Genomic DNA, 19,198 nt, shown 5'->3' with positions numbered 1-19,198 from the left:
GATCACCTCATACGGGGATAGCCCTGTTCGAGAGTGTGCTACCATTCTCATGTAAAAGAGTGCAACGGGTAACGCTACTACCCAGTCGACACCTTTTTCTCTGCATATTTTGGACATTCTGATTTTCAGTATCTGGTTATGTCTTTCTACGAGACCTGCTGCCTCGGGGTGTCGGACACAGTGGAATTTCCACTGATATCCTAACAGAAGTGAAACGTGTTTCATTAATTCGGATGAGAACGGCTGGCCGTTATCTGAGCGAACAACACGTGGTAAACCGTATCGTGGGAAGAATTCTCGAACCAACTGTTTGGCAGTAGTCGGGGCAGTGTAATCTGAAACCGGGTATGCCTCTGTCCAACGGGACAGAGCGCAGACAACTACAAGAACATATTTGAATCCTCGACATCGTTCCATCTGGATATAGTCCATCTGGAGTACTTCAAAAGGATGATTAGGAGGATGAAATCCACCCTGTTCTACGGGAACGCTTTTTCCTGGGTTAAACTGACAACAGATCATACAGGTACGGACCTTTTGTTTTGCTGCTGCTCGTAAATGTTTATTGAACCAAATGTGTTGAATGCTGTCTAGCATAGCTTTTTCTCCTAGATGTGCTGGACTATGTATAGTGTTAATTATAACTTGGACCATTGAATCAGGAAGGAACCATACAGACTTTTCCTTCATCATCCATCCTTGGTCCGTTTGGATCCCTCCTAATTCAGTCCATTTCTTTATTTCGTCTGGTGTAGCATGTGTCTGTATGTCAATTACGTCAAGAGTAGGATCTTTAACTGTCATACAATGTGTCGGTGTCGGGACTATTGTCTTTGTCATGTCGGGGGTTTGAGTTTGAGCAGTCTGTTTAGCTGTTCTGTCGGCTAGATCATTGCCTTGGGAAATGATATCAGTAACCTTCGTATGAGCCTTACATTTCATAATTGATATTGCAGTGGGTAGATGTATTGCATCTAATAAGGCATGAATGAGGGGTCCGTGCTGAATGTGGGCACCGTGGGAAGTTAAATAACCTCTCTCTCGCCACAGCACGCCGAAGTCATGTACAACTCCGAATGCATAACGTGAGTCAGTGTATATGTTGACTTTTTTATTTGTGGCTTGAATACAGGCTTGTGTCAGAGCGATAAGCTCTGCGGCTTGAGCTGACAAAGTATTTATACGATTAGTTTCAATGACTTCAGTATCTGTTGTGACTGCGTAAGCGGCCACTAACTCTCCTGTACTTGTTCTCATGCATGAACCATCTACATACAATGTCAGGTCTGGATCTGACAATGGAACATCGGTTAAGTCTTGTCTGGGTTTCGTCGTTATCGTAATAACTTCAATACAGTCATGAGCTAGTGGGTCTGTTCCGGTTACTGGTAAAAGTGTGGCAGGATTCAATGTGTTACAGCGCCTGATTTCTATATGTGGCTGAAACAATGTAAGTTCGTATCCTGTAAGTCGCGCTATAGTCAAGTGTTGTGTTTGCGTTCTATTCACAAGAACCTCTACTGCGTGTGGTACTTGAACTGTCAATGGATGTCCTAACACTATGGCATCGCTTTGTCTGATTGCTAAAGCTGTCGCTGCTACTGATTTCAGGCATGCAGGCAAAGCCTGAGCTACGGGATCTAATGTACTAGAAAAATAAGCACATGGTTTGTGTGCTCCTGCTTGTTCCTGTGTGAGTACTGACAAGGCAGTACCTTCGCGTTCTGTAACAAAAAGTGTAAACTGTTTTCTGTAACATGGCGTTGCTAAAACAGGTGCTTGACATAAAGCTTTCTTTAGGCTTTCAAAAGCTTGTGTGTGTTCCTGAGTCCAAGGGAGAACAGTCGGTGTGGCTGCCTCCTGTGTGGTTAACTGAATGAGTGGTTTTGCTAGAAATGCGTACTGAGGGATCCACTGCCTGCAATATGACGTGAGGCCTATGAAAGCTCGTACTTCCTTTTGTGTCTTGGGTATTGGCATGTTAGCTATTAACTGAATGCGGTCGGGTGTAAGCTGCCTTCCCTCCTTGGACAGCGAGTGTCCAAGATAAACAACTCGCTGGACACAGAATTGCAGCTTAGAAGGGGACACCTTGTGCCCCTTTTCGGCTAGAAATTGTAAAACTGTCAGTGATGCTGTTTCACATTCCGGTTCGCTTCTCGCGGTGATCAGCAGATCATCGACGTATTGAAGCAAGGCAGTGTTAACTGGCATGTGGATACTGTCAAGTTCTCGTTTCAGTGCTTGGCTATAGATGCTGGGGCTTTCTGTAAATCCTTGAGGTGCGCGTGAGAATTTAAAACTGCGCCCATTTAAACTAAATCCGAACAAATATTGACTTTCCGGATCTATTGGGACGCTGAAAAAGGCATTCTTGAGATCAATTACAGTAAAGAATGTTGCTTCGGAATCAATAGCTGTCAATAATGACGAGATATCGGGAACCACAGGAAATTGTGGCACAATGCATTTGTTTAACTCGCGCAGGTCAATAACCAATCGATATACTGGCGGGGCTGTAGGATCCGTTCGTTTAAGAATCGGAATTATCGGTGAATTACATACATTGGAGTCTGTTTCTACAACTACTCCTTGGGCAATTAGCTCGTCAATGATTTGTAGTAAAGCCACTACAGCATCTGGTGGTAACTTGTATTGTCGCATTCGTGGTAGCACCACTCCTGCCTTTAGTGTGACTCGATATGGTGTAATATTCATGCAACCAACATCAGTAGGGCCTTGTGCCCATAGATGTGTAGGTAAAGTCTGTAGTCGGGGATCCATGTCTCTAGACACATAGTGACCTTTAAAATCACGTAAAAACAACCTTACTCCTTCCGGAGAACAACATATTATGGCTCCTAGAGCTTTCAGGGTTTTAATTCCTAACAAGTTTTCTGGACACGATTTAGTAAGCAATAAATCTGTAGTTCGGGTCAGAGGTCCTATCGTAAGTGGAAGAGGCTGTGATACTTCATTAACAATGGGTTTTCCTGAAAAACCAAGGGAAATATTCTGAGAGCCTGAGAGGGGTGCCCCTGGAACTTCACTACGTTTTATAGTTGTTCGACTTGCCCCTGTATCGAGTAAAAATTTTCTATCTTGACCTAATAATTCACTATGTACATAAGGTCCTTCTTGATCTACAGGGATCTCGATAAGGGGTAAGTCAACTTCCCTCTCTAGGCTAGTTCATGCGTAACGCTGATACTCAGGATATTCATACTGTGCAGTCTGATACATTTGTCGTGTTGTGGTCTGTGTGGCAGCAGCAGGCAACGGTGGTGCAGCTGGCACAAACTGTATTGGCTGTTGTGCGGCTGGCATGGCCTGGGCATGCTGCATAGCTCCTTGTTCATTCTGATCTTGTCTTAGTGGCCGTGATCTTTCTTGTGTTTTACCTATAGAGATATTATGTTTTAAAACTGGACAATCGTGTACGTAATGACCTGGCTTTTTACAATAATTGCATGTCCCTTTTACAGGTCCTGCTGAATCGGAATGTGTCATACCCTTTTTATGTCCTTCAGCTGGTACTGTCTGGGAAACTAGCATTTTCATTTTTGTGTCTTTCATGCGTCTGTGTTCATGTTCTTGTTCCTCTCTAATTCTATTGTGATGGTACTGTAACATTTGTAACATTTGTGATGGGGTGTTACCTTGCCAGGTACTCTCGAATTTTAATACTCTATTCTTTACTGGGGGCAGGGCATTTTCTACTAATTTTGTTACAAACAGATGCGGATATGATTCGCTACTTGCTTTTATGCCACTATTTATACCAAAACATTTCTCGAATCGGGCATAGTAATCACTAGTGTCTTCATCTTGCTTCTGTTTACAGGCTGAAATTGTACCCCAATCTTCCTTTTTCGTAGTTAATAACCGTGGCAGTACCTGTACTAGTAAACCTGGTAGTGCTTTAGTTTTGTCCCCAAGCCCCGAACCTGGACCTCGGGCCCTTTCTTCTGCTTCTAATGCTGACCATTCTATCTTTTGGTCTCCTACCTCCCACTCTTTTTCCTTGAGTTTCTCATAAATGCCAGCAGGCATCAACACCTTTAATATTGTCATAATGTCGGGATAGGTATACTCTCCCATGAGTAACATGTCTTTGATTTCTCGGTGGAAACCCGCTGGATCTTTGTCATGACTGGGTACCACTTTCTTCATTTGTAACAGTTCTATTTTTGATATGGGCGTATATACAAATACGCGCCTGAACTCGTTGTCCTCGCCTTTTATTGGGTGCACTTCTCGTAAGGGATTCTGTCTATCCATGTGATACGTTGTTCTTTCCTTGCCGGACAATGAGGCATGCTCTGAGCATACAAAAAGAATATACTGCTTTCTTGATACTAGAATTTCTTTAATTAATTCAGTACCTGGACCTCTCCATTTATTCGTAAGCAATTCAGTCAATATGTCAGGTAAGGGACCAGGGTCCGAATGCTGACTCCGATATAGTATAATGAGTTGTTGAATCATATAAATCCCAGCTAACCTCTGTTCATCTGGGGTGAGATTCAAAAATGTGCGTACTACTGTATCATCACTATATTTTCCGGGACTGTCCACCCAATGGACAGCTGCCCTGGCTAAATCTTGTTCATCCATAGAATCGAGAAAATGATAACCCCTTCGTTCTCGGAGTAGTTTGTCGGCGGTTTGGAACGAATGCTCGTTAGACCTTATATTAATTATAGGTATTTGGAAATTCTTGTTATTGTCTGGACATATCGGACGTATTGAGTCAGTATGACATCTAGTCTGATTTCTATTACAAGATCTTCCTCTACCTACATAGGCTATGGTGTCCGACTGTCCCGCGGGCGGTCCTGACCCTTCTTCCTCGCTTTGTTCGAACTCGTCTGCCTCTAATCTCTCTTCGTGTAGGCGTTCTATTTCTTTACGGATCTTTCGGCACATGGCTATTATACAATTTTGCTTATCGTGTCTCCCTTCTGATATATTCTGGCTCCATCTTGTAAGAATTTGCATTGCATCCGGGTCTACCCCCGGTCGGTCTTGATTTCTGATCACACAGTTTATGAGGAAACGTAACAGTTCCCCCTGTATCTCTACTTTCTGGTATTCCATAGCTCTGTTAATACATTCTGGATCTCGCCCTGTTTGGACAAAATGGTATATTTTGTCTAGATGCGCAGTCATTCCTGGCAACTTCGCTAAATACACTGCGGCTCGTCTGATACGTAATGATGCCAGGATCATTTCGTCCTCTTTACCGGTCACCGGGTCATATCTACAATCTATAAGAAGTTCCTTAAGCGCACGGTCACTTACGAATTTGGGTGTACGTGAATGCGCTGACTCTTGAAAAATAAGTTTATTTATTCTAGGTGGCGTAGAAAAATTATTGGTAGCACCTCCCGTGGCCCCATCTGGGGCGTCGGGTGTGAAAGGATTCGTCGAACGTGACACAGCAACTATAGGTGTGGACACAGCTATAGAAGTAGCTGTAGGAACGGATGCAGAAACGGATGTGCTTGCCGGAACTTGGGACTCGATTTGTTGCTGTAGGGATACGGGTGCTGGATCTTGGCGCTGGACCTCCCTGGTATGCGGTCTATGTGGGGCGGAATTAGCATACTCGGGAGCTACGTCATCTAAATATGAGGAAAGAAAAACATCTTCTGCGGTTCTAGGATGCCCCTTAGGATGTACCTTAATTGGGAATAATGGGGGTGGCAAGTCTTTCGGTATCTCTGGAGTAGCCTTAGGTAATCCTTCGGCTAGAAGGGGATACATACCATTCATGAGGGCATTTCTTTGTCTATCTACTTGTTCTGATTTCACTCGGATACCTTCCTCAATTAATAGATTTTCTTGAACTTTATTTGAACTTTCTTTACTCTTCTCTTCCTGTCTACGTGCTTTTTCTGTACGTCTATGAGATTCTTTACGCCATAACTCAACGGCGTCTTTCTGTGACTGTCTGACTTTCCTTTTCCATAACTCTTCCTCGACTTTCATGATGCATTCTGCATCCCAGGTCCCCGCTGCGGGCCACCTCTGACTTTCTGGTAATCCCTTGGTGTAGTCTACCCATAAATCAAGAAATAATATAGCGTCTAAGCCATGTTTGTGGTACATGAAGTGCCCTGGAGTATCCCTAGGAGGAATAGGGACGGCTTCTTCAAGTACCCCTTTTCTAGTAGTGATCTGTCTTAATTTCGAAAAGAGCGGCATATTGACAACTGATCCGATACTTAATCTTGAACACACTTAATACAAAAGCACACTAATGAACAACCATTCATACCACAATATGCAGGACGTTTAACACATTAAACATTAAACATTAAACATTTTTTTAACCTTTAAAATAAACAACAATGATGATCGTCTGCATAACTAATCACCAAGCATAATTCTTGACAATAACTAGATACTTCGGAATACTTGATATACTGCTAAACAGTACAGATACACTGCTAAAACAGTGCAGACCGGATTTGTGTACCCAAACCCGTCTTGACCGGCACAACCTATGTGCACGTCAGAAAATGCCTCCCCAGTAATGGTACTCACCGGGTAGCTTCGGAAACGGAAGGCCTCGGTAACTTGAACTTGAACCGGACTGGACTCGACTCGATTCGTCGGAAACTGGGCTTGACTTCGAACTGGTGGGTCTCTGTATACCTCGGATCTTGCTCTCTCAGCTAGGCTCTGGTCGGGATACTTCGCACTTCTCACCGCCTCGTCTGGGTGTTGATCGCAGTCTCAGTCGCCCCCGCTTGACCGGAGGGAGATACAGGAAATCCTGCTGGTACGCGTAATTGTCCGTCCAGCTGTGGCAGGAGACCGGGCCTACAACTCACCGCCGGCGCGTGAGATGAGAAAGTGTCCCTGTTCGGGCGCCATCATGTGGTAAATAAAATTCCTTTACCGGGACTGAATTTGATACAGAATCATAATAAAATAGCTCAGTAAAATGAGAGGCAGAATCCGTGATATTAGAGGTTCGGAATGGGCTTTATTCCAATAATCGATTATAATCGGATGCTCCAAGTTCCATCACCACGGGGGTTCAGGAAGTGAAGTACATACTTTATTGACAAGAAGTAACTTTTATAGTACATTCATTACAATGAAGCGAATACAGTAGGCGTAACAATTGATAAGGAAATTGACGTTTACCTGCGTAACCGAAAATGGGTGTAATAAGGAGTAAAAAGGAACATGATTGGTTATGATGTCATATATAGGTGGATCTATAAGATAATACTTGGCATAGATGCGCGCGCAGCAGCATGACGTGTAATTGACGTGTAACTAGGGGGTGAAGGGGACTTGACATTAGCTCTACATGTGGAGACGAAAAGTCTGGGGGGTCAAGTCAACCTAATCCCAAATCATATCTAACATCCTATGTTTAAAGAACTATGTTATCCACAAAAGAAGGACTCTCGGACAGAATCTATTCTATACTGACTGTGCGTGCGTGTACAAGCGTCTAAGTGTCTACACTGAATGCGAGGGGGTAGGAATATTCCCTAGTAACAGGGCTATGAATTACTTGCATGAGGACAGAGAAGCCGGGCCCTTTGCTTGGTAACTGGAAGAATGTTTACTTAAACTACTAGGCAGGAATGCATCGGCTGAGGGGGAAGCAGATAATTCGAAGGTGAAATACAGTTCTTGGCAGAGAATAGGCTGATGTCAGGCTTCGTGAGCCGCGCAGAGAATGAGACAAAGTTCATGGTCACAGATGCAGGCGCCTCAGACTGGAGCTTTCAGAGGCAGAAGGCAAGAGGAGTTTGATGACAGAATCAGGGCCTACTTGCCTGGACTGTAAAATGGCATAAGTGAACCATATAAAGCCGGTGGCCTTTCATATTTAGGAATGGAATATCCGGCCTATTCATGGCGGATCTGACAGAGGACATGTTGACGGTGGACGCACATGTATTTGCGTCTTCATAACTGGAACTGGAGGGAACATACATGTACTTGTGACATGCACATAGAACCGTTGGGGTCCAAGATAGGGGACATAACTGATCAGGAAAATCCACATTTCCACACTTTCATAGTACACAATCAGCCATTAGTCAATATAGCTCGTTCAGAAGCCCGAGGATGACTTTACCAACGGCTCTGAGGATACCATCACACACTGAGCCTGAGTAGGTGTGTGCAGATGTGGTGCCAGTCAGTAAGGAATGTGCCTTGGGTAACAGAATGAACCAGAATTTGGGCCTGATTTACAGTTGGCGGACAGGTTACTCTGGATATTCTGTCCACCTTATAACAATAGTATTATATTGTATGGCACTATAATGGGAATGGGAAATATGTCACCTTTGTGATGGAGTATGCATCCTCCATACTCTAAATCGGGCACTAAATGACCCTTCTATGGACCAAGTGAGTATTTTCGTAACCAAGTGAGTCTTCTTGGGATGAAGGGTGCTTTCTTAAGGCCAAGCGAGCCTTCTTGTAATCAAGTGAACCTTCACTGCAGTTGTGGCAACTCACCAGAAGAATCCTCCCTGTATGGTGTAAGAGCGCCACGGGCAGCCAACTACAAAGCAAGCTTGACTCATCGACTGGACATCTACTGTGGCCCCCAGCGTATTAGCTGTATCACCTGGAGGCCCCACGACTCGTCAGCACACCTTATTGATGACCAAACAAACAAGCATTGGCATAGCCAATAGGTCTCGCCTTTGGGACCTTATAAGTGTTTAGCCATGCAACAGTTGCATAACTAAATACTTTTAAGGTTCCAAAAGCGAGACCTATTGGCTATGCAAAGCGGCCGTGCGGCCGCGAAAGTGAAAGTGATCGCGATAGCGATCACGATCAAACATCAAAGCGGCCGTGCGGCTGTGAAACCGAAATTAATGGCGGTAAAGCGCGCGCGCGCGCCCGCGCACATGCGCTGTGGCTCTAGGCTGGCCTGGTAGCACTTTTTGGAGCCCTCTCAAAAAGTCTCGCCAGACGAGTGCATGCGCTGGGTCAGGCGAGACCTAAACAAGCATTGACATAGCCAATAGGTCTTGCCTTTGGGACCTTATAAGTATTTAGCTATGCAACAGTTGCATAACTAAATACTTATAAGGTCCCAAAAGCGAGACCTATTGGCTATGCAAAGCGGCCGTGCGGCCGCGAAAGTGAAAGTGATCGCGATCACGATCAAACTTCAATCGCGGTAAAGCGTGGCGCGCGCGCCCGCGCACATGCACTGTAGCTCTAGGCTGGCCTGGTAGCACTTTTTGGAGCCCTCTCAATAAGTCTCGCCAGACCAGCGCACGTGCTGCGTCAGGCGAGATTTAAAAAGGGATAGAAGGTAGCACTGGCTCTTCAGATGGGGCAGAAAGATATTCAAAACAACTCTGGGTCACTTACAAGTGACAAGCTGGCTGAGGCAATGCTCCCCAAGCATAGCAGCCCATTGGGTGGATAACAGGGTGCAAACATTCACATCCATTCTGCAACCATATCTTGCCTTCCTGTATGTATGACGCCGGAAATGACGATATATGGTACTATCCACCAAATTTAGAATTGCTCATCCCAACCCAATTTGGTGACCGCCTAAAACATTCTTCCTTCAGGGAAGTAAAAAAAATCCTCTTCACTCGCCCCAATGTTCACAAACAGACTAAATTCCCACCAAGTGAATGAGGGGCTGGCAGAGTGGGCATCTGGTACCAACAGACGGATAAGTTGAAAGTTTGCGAGATATGTCATAAACATAATAAAATGTAATTCCTCTCCTCGCCACCCTTACCCCTCCTCTGCTTGTGCTGTGGCCTTCTTGTTCGCCTCGAGTGCATGTTGTTGATTACCTGCATGTTCACGGAGCGAAGCGTGCCTTGTATTATTCGGGGGTGGGTGGAATAATGGCGAATGGGGTGTGGGGCAGAGGCGGTCAAGGGCATCTGTTTGAATCATTAATGCACCTCGGTGGGGCTGCAGCTGCGGAGCGCGGAACACAAGGCCTTGAGCTCTGCCACTTAATTATTAAAAGCGAGGCAATTCAGCAGATCCAGCCGCTTGCATAATTACGGTCTTTTCGGCGCGCTTTGTCTTCTCGGCGAGGCGGAGGGCGCCACATCTCGCGCGCGACGGTGTGCCGCGCGACCGACAGTTGCCAGTCCTCGCTGTGAGCCGCGTACCTGCCAAGGTCAGGACTCAGAGGGGCACCTGCCTGGAAATTACTGAATGCAACCGCTCTGTGGAGGGCCATTTAGCTATATTCAGCACTTGCAACCCCCTCTAGGGTTGGACTGGGACAGAAAGTAGGCCCAGGGACCAATTGGTGAATGCGACAGCTAAACAGTGACCTTATGTGTGTAACCCGAGCCAGCTTCAAACCTGTAAAGATACGCTGTATACTTAAGTGTTTTGCAAGGAATGGGGGATGATGCATTTGTGCTTGGTGCGGCAATGTTTGCTTTAAAGTCAGGGAAATCCGCCATAAACATTATTGTAGGTATGTTACATACATTATGTTACATATAGTTGTTTAATGCACGTTTCATGTCATGTTACATGTTATATTATGTTGCATTATGTAACAAGTTCTGTAACATGCAATGTTACATGTTCTGTTACATTTTGTGACACGTTATGTTACATGTTATGTTACATTATTAATTATTTAATGTATTTTTATATAGAGTGAATATTTCCCAAAGGTGTTAGAGCGCTTTATGTTCATATGTTTTTATGTAAAAAAAAAAAAAGTATGCTGTTCGTAAAGGAGTGGAAGAACAAAGGGGAGTTGTTCAGAGAAAAGGAGCCACTACTTGCGGTTGTCATGCTTCATCAATGGGCTTGTCCTCGTCGGGCTGGCGCTGCAATGCCTGAGGGGCACCCTCAAGGGGGCTCTTTATCTGAGATGTTTTTTCACAGCTGTGATGTGAAGTGCAAGTTAAGGGCCCTTTGTGTAGAGCAGGGGTACTCATAGTACGGCCCGCGGGCCGCCAGCAGCCCGGCAAGCCTTCCCTGGCGGCCCGCGGACCTTGCAGACATCGTACCTTTGCAAGCACCACCGGTTGCAGCAGCGCGGAGCTATGGGGGCCAGGCGATTCTTTTAAAAGCAAAGTCACTTGTTAATGAGGCTTTGTTGCATCCTGGGAGCTGCGCAAGCGCAGCGGCGTCTCCGAGAGCAGCCGAGCCCGGGAGGAGGCCGAGGGCCGAGGGGGCGCTGCACGGCTTCACAGTTCGTTGAGTCCTGGAGTCCTGGAGTGGAGGGACCCTGGGCAGACAGCGCGGCCCGAGGAGGGAAGTGCAGAACCGCTCGGAGGCAAGGTGGCAGGAGACTTTGCGGGCTAAGGAGGAAGGAGGGTTCTGTGGGACAAGGCACTGGTACTGAGACACCGGCAGGACTGCGAGGACCAGCAGCCCGCGCGGTAACGTTGTGTCCTCTTCCCGCCCACTCCCCACTATTCTACACTACTGGGGCTGCCCTGCACGTTGGGGAAAGCTGTAGCCCGGTGAAATCGGATCGGGCCACCTCTTTTTTCGCCACCCCTGGAACCAGCTGTAGCTATCAGTAAGTACCCTGAGTGGGGGAAAACAATTTTTATATTTTAAAGTAAGTTTGTAATATGGCCACACGGGAGTTTAGAAGCAAAGCCCACAACAACAAACTTACAGGAACTTTGGACAATTTTATTTTGAGAGCCAGTTCAGTGATTGATCAGGGTATTGTGCTAATGGAACGTAGGGTGTCGCAGGATCTTGCCATGGCTAAAAGATCCTCACTGGGGCATTTTGCGAACGCTCGCACACCCGAGGTTGCAAGGGATGTGAATATCGACAACGCCCTATTGACTGTCCAAACCCAATCACCTACTCAGGGTCCGGCTGAAACTTCCCCCCTTATTCATTCGATCCAGCAGGACTTATCAGTGCAGTTGGATGCCCCCGCTTCGATTAAAACCCCACTAAGACCCAATACCCGCCAGCATCAGGGTAATTGTACGGGTCTTATTCCTAAGAAGAAACAGCCAACTGCAAATAAGGCGGGAGTTAGGGCAGCTAAATCAGCCAACTCAGCCAAAGGCCACAGCAAAAACGTAATTCCACCAAGCCCAAAACCAAGCTCAAGCCCAGAGGATGCTGAGGCACAAATGTCAGTTGCTGCACTGGAATTACTCCTGCATTTGGGAAGCTCTGGAGATGATATTCTGTCAGGCGCAGGTCTATCCAGGGAAGAATTACTGACATGGGAGGGCTCCTTATGCATGAAAATCACCGCACTTCTGAGTGCCACACTTCGTCCATTAGAAGAGAGACTTGCCAATATTGAAAGCCAACTGTCAAATTTTGAACAAGTAATAGTGGCTAATTATGCATTGGCTCAGGGCAAATCGAACTTGCCGATTCCAGCTGGGGGGGCTGTGACGCACGACAACCCTGCTACCTCTGTGACACAACAAGTTGTTGCTAATCACATTGCATCCATGGGGGGAACAAATGTATTGTCTTATAAACTGGGAGTTGGACCCAGGGCTGCCCAGCATACAGTATCCAGCAGTGCAGGAAGGTCACAGTTCAGCACTACCTCACACGAAGGGCGGGCCACTGTAGATATAGGTATAGATACAGGTACAAGTAAGAGATCTCGAATTGAGCCCACAGTGGCATTGCCAGCAGATGTGAGTCCTTACCTAATTGTTTTAACAGGGGTCCCAGAAATTAGTATGCCGAATGTTGAATCTTACACTTCTCTGAAAAATAAAGCCATACATTGGCTTAACGTGCATAGACCCCTTCCCCCACACATGACTACTGAAATATCTATGGTCCGAAGGGTGGGATGGGTAGGGCGCACACCCAAAACTTTAACTGGTGATTGTGTATTGGTCAATTTTAGGGACCAAAATATCGTAGACCATATATGTAAATGGAGCTCAGTTAGCACAGGTACAAAAATTGAAGTTAGATCTCTTTCCTATTTCTATCCTAGCAATCAACTGAGAGACCCAGACGAAGGCTGGTCGCTCGAATCACACCGTCGAGTGGGGAGGGGAGGGGTGAACTGGCATGGCCACCACCCCCCTGCCCAGAATCAGATCCCATGTTACAATAGGTTCAGCGTCCTGGATAAGGTCGACTGACTGACTTTGGCTGGGCAGGATACGCAGGGTGAGGTCCTGACTCATGATGAGGCTGCCGGGGATGGCCCGGTTGTGGTGGAGAGAGACCAGGTATGCGAGCCGCCAGGATCTCAGAACCCCCTAATAGGTAGTATTAGGAGTGGTGTTACGCCTCCCTTGGGCGGGGTAGTTGATGATTACCTACCAGTATCATCCTTAGCCACCACCAGTCACGATAATCCCCTAGGGAGAGACGATATTTTGCCCAACAGTATATGTCCTAGTGTGGGAAACACAAAATGGATGTCCATATTGTCATGGAATGTGGCAGGCTTACCAAACAAATTAGCTTGTCCGGAGTGGGGTACTTTTGTGGACAATAGCGATATATGTGTATTCCAAGAAACCTGGGCCCGGGAGGACCAACATAGAGTGGGCTTTGCGGCATTTAATTTCGCTGCACGGTGGGGAGGAAAGGGACGCCCATCTGGGGGCCTTACAATCTGGGTTGGGCTACACCTGGGCTGCTCGGGCGAGATCATCCCGACTTATTCTGATGAAATTCAGTGTGTTCTCTTGTCCTGGCCAACCCCCTACAAACTTGCCATCGTGAATGTCTATTCACGGCCGACAAGTGTGTCAAATGAGTCCAAAACAATTGAAGAGTTGTCATCCTTCCTCGGCTCCCTTAGTAGGGATATACATTATTTGGTCGCAGGGGACCTAAACTGTCACTATGAGCCACTTCATGGCCTAAATGAGGGAGTCCTGACGGGCGAGGATGAACACTGGGGAATCCCGCCATGCCACTCCCCACATCCAAAGTCCTGGTCCCCACTGTCCATCCAGATCACGACCCTAACTTTGAATAACTCTATCCGGGCCTGTAATGGTCGGACGCCATCTGATACCCCGTCAAAGTGTACCTTCAATAAGAGGGAACACGAATCAAGACTATACTATTTTATGGTGGAGACATGCTTATGGTCGAAGGTTGTTGACTTCGTGGTAATGCCTAGGGTGGACAGCGACCATAATGCACTAAGCCTGAGGATAGAGTGCCCACGGCCTAGAGCAAATGAAAAGGAATTTGGCCCGGAGGTGGTCGAAGGGCTGACTATAACGAATAATAGACGCAGAGTCAAGTGGGAGAAACTGGTGGTATTACGTGACGCACTGCCCAAATTACATAGCGCAATTTTACCCTATTTTATGAAGGTGGGCTCTTTAATCTCCCAGCCTCTGGCATTAGATTTTAATGATAACATGCAGTGTGTGCATCAGGACCTAGTAGCCTGTTTAGCGGAATTTTTTAACCCCCTTGGGTCTAATAGGAGGCGTAGGTTGCCTGCATCCACACGGTATAATGCCTCATGCAGGAAGGCAAAATCAGAGCTTATTGTGGCCCTTAAAGATGGGTAAGACAAATCAAAAATTCGCACCCTAAGATCACAATACAAAGAAACAATGAACCTCGCTAGGGAAGAGTAGGATATGGAGAAATGGTCAAACCTCTCCTCCTCATTGGATTTGAGAGATGCACGCAGATTTTGGGCAATAGTTAGCACGGGGTCAGGAGAGCCTAGATCTGCAGTAGAACCCAATATTGAGGTAGGGGTTTGGGAGCTCCATTTCAAGACCTTATATGCAGCAGTTCCAGGTCTAGAAAGTCCACTGGCACACACACCTAGACTAGGGGCACAAGATGACCATGAGTGTACAGTGGAGGAGGTCTACACTGCCATAGGGAAGTTGGCCATGGGTAAGGCTCCTGGTTTAGATAGACTCCCCGGTGATTTATTTAGGGATCAACCGGCGATCTGGGCCCCTTACCTATGTGCCCTTTTCAACGCAATCCTGCGAGGTATGGAGGTACCGGGTACTTGGTTGGGAGCAGAGATTGTCCCAATCTTCAAGAAGGGCTCTCCTCTGCTTCCAACCAACTACAGGCCCATTAGCCTCATTGACGTTCCCCAAAAAATCTTCTCCAGTCTGATCCTGGACCGCTTACAGGAGTGGATCGAGGAGTTTGATATCCTCAGTCCTTATCAGGCCGGATTCAGGAGGAACACATCGACCTTGGACCAGATTTTCCGTCTTACAATGTTATTCTGGAAGACGGTAACACTAGAGGGTGGCAGCCTTTACATGACCTTTGTGGACCTCCGGTCCGCGTTCGACTTAGTACCCAGGGCCAAACTGTGGCGGTGCTCTTGGAAATGGGAGTTCCCAACGCAATACTGACGGTGCTGATCAGGCTGCATGTACAAAACTACGCACAGGTCAGATGTGGGAGGGAGGGGGTGCTGTTGTCCCGGTTTCCAGTTTGCAGGGGGGTCAGGCAGGGGTACGTCCTGGCACCAACCCTGTTCTGCCTCTATGTGAATGGAGTTATATCGCATCTGGACGCAGTTCCCAATAACGATGCACCCAGATTGACAGGCAGGAGGGTGCCGGCGATAATGTTTGCCGACGACACCCTCCTTCTTTCCAAGTCCCCTATGGGGATTCAACGAGTGTTGGACGGCTTTACAGACTTTTGCCGATGCCGCGGACTGGAAATCAATGCTGATAAAACTAAATTTATGATTTTCAGCCCCCCGGCATCGACCCGCCCAACACCGATCTTGGGTTCAGTTAGACTGGAGAGGGTACAGACTTTCCAATATCTAGGGGTTACGATCAATGAAAACCTTTCCTGGGGCCCCCAACAGGCGAAATCACAACTTAAACTCTCCCAATTAGTGGGCGGCATCCTCAAAATGTCTAATACATCTACAATCAAGCCAGTGAGCCCCGCACTGGAGATTTACAAAGTGAAGGCGAGGGTATCGGCTCTCTATGGTGGGGAACTCTGGGGGTACACCTGTAGGTCCGAAATTCTTAACGTGGAGAACAAGTTTATGAGGCAGCTATTTGTACTCCCCCAAAGCACACCCCTCCTTCCGCTGAGACTGGACTTAGGACTGAGTTTTATTCAGGATGAGCTAGCTCTGAAACCGCTTAGGTTTTGGCGCAGGCTATGGATAACTCCAGAACTGTCCAGTTATAGGCTTGAATTAAAGGATGTGTTGAACCATGGTAGTGCAGCGAAAATCCCCTGGCTTGCATTTGTGAAAAAGGAATTGGGGAAAATGGGACTATCGGACCTCTGGTATGAGCCAAAACAGGCATGCAGGGGGGTTTCATGCAAAACGCTTGCGAAGTCCTTTATGGACTACAAACAAAACATATGGTTGCATGACTCCAAAGCTGGCCCTCTGACAACAACCTTCTTAACATTTAAACATTCATATGCCTTTGAGGAGTTTTTGAATTTCATTTACCCAGTTGGAGCTAGGAAGTTATACATCCGATGGAGATTCGCAACACTACCATGAAGGGCATTCACAAGCAAGTGGTCTACACCAACAAGCAACTCTTGCCCTGGATGCGGTGCGAATAAGGAGGATGAACTGCACATGCTCTTATTTTGCCCTGCTTACAGAAAAGCCAGAAAGTACTGGTTGGTACCCTTGTGCAAGAACATGGGCTTTGATAAATGTTTTGTTGCAATGAGAGTCTTTAAAACTGACACTTCACCGCACATAGTTTTCGCACTCTCAAAGTTCCTGCTAGCTATGTGGTCCAAGAGATGTTCTCTCATCATAGCGGCACCCGGGGGTGATTGCATACTATGACTGCATACCCTGCTTGATAATCTGATTTTATGTAATGTTTATTTTATCTTCTGTGGTCTTATACATGTTTTAACCGTTTTAACTGTACTCTTTTATGACTGAAAAAATGTCGAAATAAAGATCAAATGATGATGTATTTCACCTCTTCTTAGCGCCCCTGCATCTCCCCTCTGAATGAGTGGAGATGCAGGGGCGCTAAGAAGAGATGAAATACAACAAAGCCTCATTAACAAGTGACTTGGCCTTTAAAAGACCTGTGAAGTACTTGGGTGCGGTGGCTGTTTGTGTTCCAGGGAAGCTGACTCAGCGCCGGGTGAGGTGGGGGGGGGGAGGGGGAGAACAGATGGAGAAGGAGGGAGACAGAGAGGGAGGGAGACAGAGGGACGGAGACAGAGAGAAAGGGATACAAACTGATTGAGAGCGAGGGAGAGAGATAGAGAGAGGGACGGAGACAGGGAGAGAGAGAGGGAAGGAGAGAGGGAGGGAGGGAGAGAGGGCGGGAGACAGAGGGAGGGAGAGAGAGAGAGGGAGGGAAGGAGGGAGACAGGGGAAGGGAGGGAGACAGGGAGGGAGACAGAGAGGGAGGGAGACAAACACAGTGAGTGAGGCAGAGGGAGAGAGAGAGAGATAGAGCAAGAGAGAGAGGGAGGGAGACAGGGAGAGGGAGGGAGACAGAGAGGGAGGGAGACAGAGGGAGACAGAGGGAGAGAGGGAGACAGAGGGAGGGAGACAGAGAGAGAGGGAGACAGAGGGAGGGAGACAGAGGGAGGGAGATAGAGGGAGGGAGACAAGAGGGAGGGAGACAAGAGGGAGGGAGAGGGAGGGATGGAGGGAGGGACTGAGACAGAGAGAGGGAGGGAGACAGAGGGAGACTGAGACTGAGGGAGGGAGAGAGAGAGAAAGGGAGAGAGAGGGAGACAGAGAGAGGGAGAGTGATAGAGGGAGAGTGATAGAGGAAGGGAGGGAGGGAGGGAGACAGAGCTAGATAGATAGATAGATAGATAGATAGATAGATAGATAGATAGATAGATAGATAGATAGATAGATAGATAGATAGATAGATAGATAGATAGATAGATAGATAGATAGATAGATAGATAGATATGTGGGAATGCCGGGTCTGGTGGCTCAGTGGACGAAGGCGTCTGCTGCAGGGGCCTGTGTTCAACCTCATGGTCACAGTTTTTTTTGCTTGCTCTAGCCCCGCCCCCTCCCCCACTGCCCCCGCCCCCACCGGTGCGGCCCTCGGCTACAAACCACACTGTAAATTTGGCACCCGAGAGAAAGTTTGTGAGTACCCCTGGTGTAGAGTGAGGAAACACAGTTGTCGATGTAGTGACTTAAAAAAGGCTAGGAAAGTCTCAAATCAAACTTGATAAAAAAAGAAAAAGAAAAGCAGAAACAAGTTGTAGACCTCTGTGCAGCCGTTGGGGCCGCTTGTACAGAGCAGGTTGTGCAGCAACGGCACTCGGTTTCCCCAAAAGTTTTTTTAAGAGGTTGCTGTCCCAGGTGAGCTCCTAAATGGGGCTCACAGTAATGCCCTGCAAGTGCTTTTTTGTGATTTTAAAAACAATTCTGATGGTACCCCTAGAAGGGGCAGAGACACCACCTAGCATTTTTCTTAATGTTGTGGGGGGTTGCAGACCGCTTCAGCCCCCATCAACATAAAAAATAAAAAAAAGACCATAAGCCTCCTGGGTCATTAAATTCATGACCCCAGGAGAGCTTACCATATCTTTTAAAGCACTCCAAGTTGGCTGCATTTTGTGGCCTGAAAAAAGTTAAAAGAAAGACTCAAAGACATGTTGATTTATTTTAATAATAAAACTTGACTTTTTTATGTCAATCACTCTCAGTAAACATTGCAGTGTGTGAATTAATGAAATATACATTTGATTATTATTACTGTCTAATCAGTCCGACATAGATCCCCACCCAGGTCCTGATAACCCCAACAAGCCCGCCACATCATTCCACACAGGATATTCATATCCTGTTCCAGTGTATCCTCAAAACTCCGGAAGACCGCAGCCGGAGTCCCAGATTTTAAAGGGTGCAGTCTAGGATGATGTGGTGATACCAATGACGGAGATCTCAGCTGGAAGCCAGGACGCCACGAAAGAGGAGCTTGAGGCACCAACCGAAGAGGGAAGGACTACGGGAGAAAGAGAAAGACCAGTGTAGAAGACATCCCAAAAGTCGACGAATCCGGAGGACGCCGAGCCCACAGGACGGCAGGACTGCTCTTGGAGCAATGCAAGTGAGTCTTGTGCTCCAACAGAGAAATCGTACGCTGGGACTCCCCACACCTAGCTCAAGGTTGTGCTTGAGTGCCTCTCGTTTTGTTGGTGCCAGCAGGAGCATGATATATTAGGCAGTAGCCATACGGCCGAGAGTGCACCACCCCATGAATACAGGGGGCTAGTGGGGTTGGTATCT

This window comes from Triturus cristatus, chromosome 3_2 (genome assembly GCF_964204655.1).
Source record: "Triturus cristatus chromosome 3_2, aTriCri1.1, whole genome shotgun sequence".
Classification (NCBI taxonomy): Eukaryota; Metazoa; Chordata; class Amphibia; order Caudata; family Salamandridae; genus Triturus; species Triturus cristatus.
The sequence above is the reverse complement of the archived record's forward strand: the minus strand, read 5'-3'. Positions refer to the sequence as shown.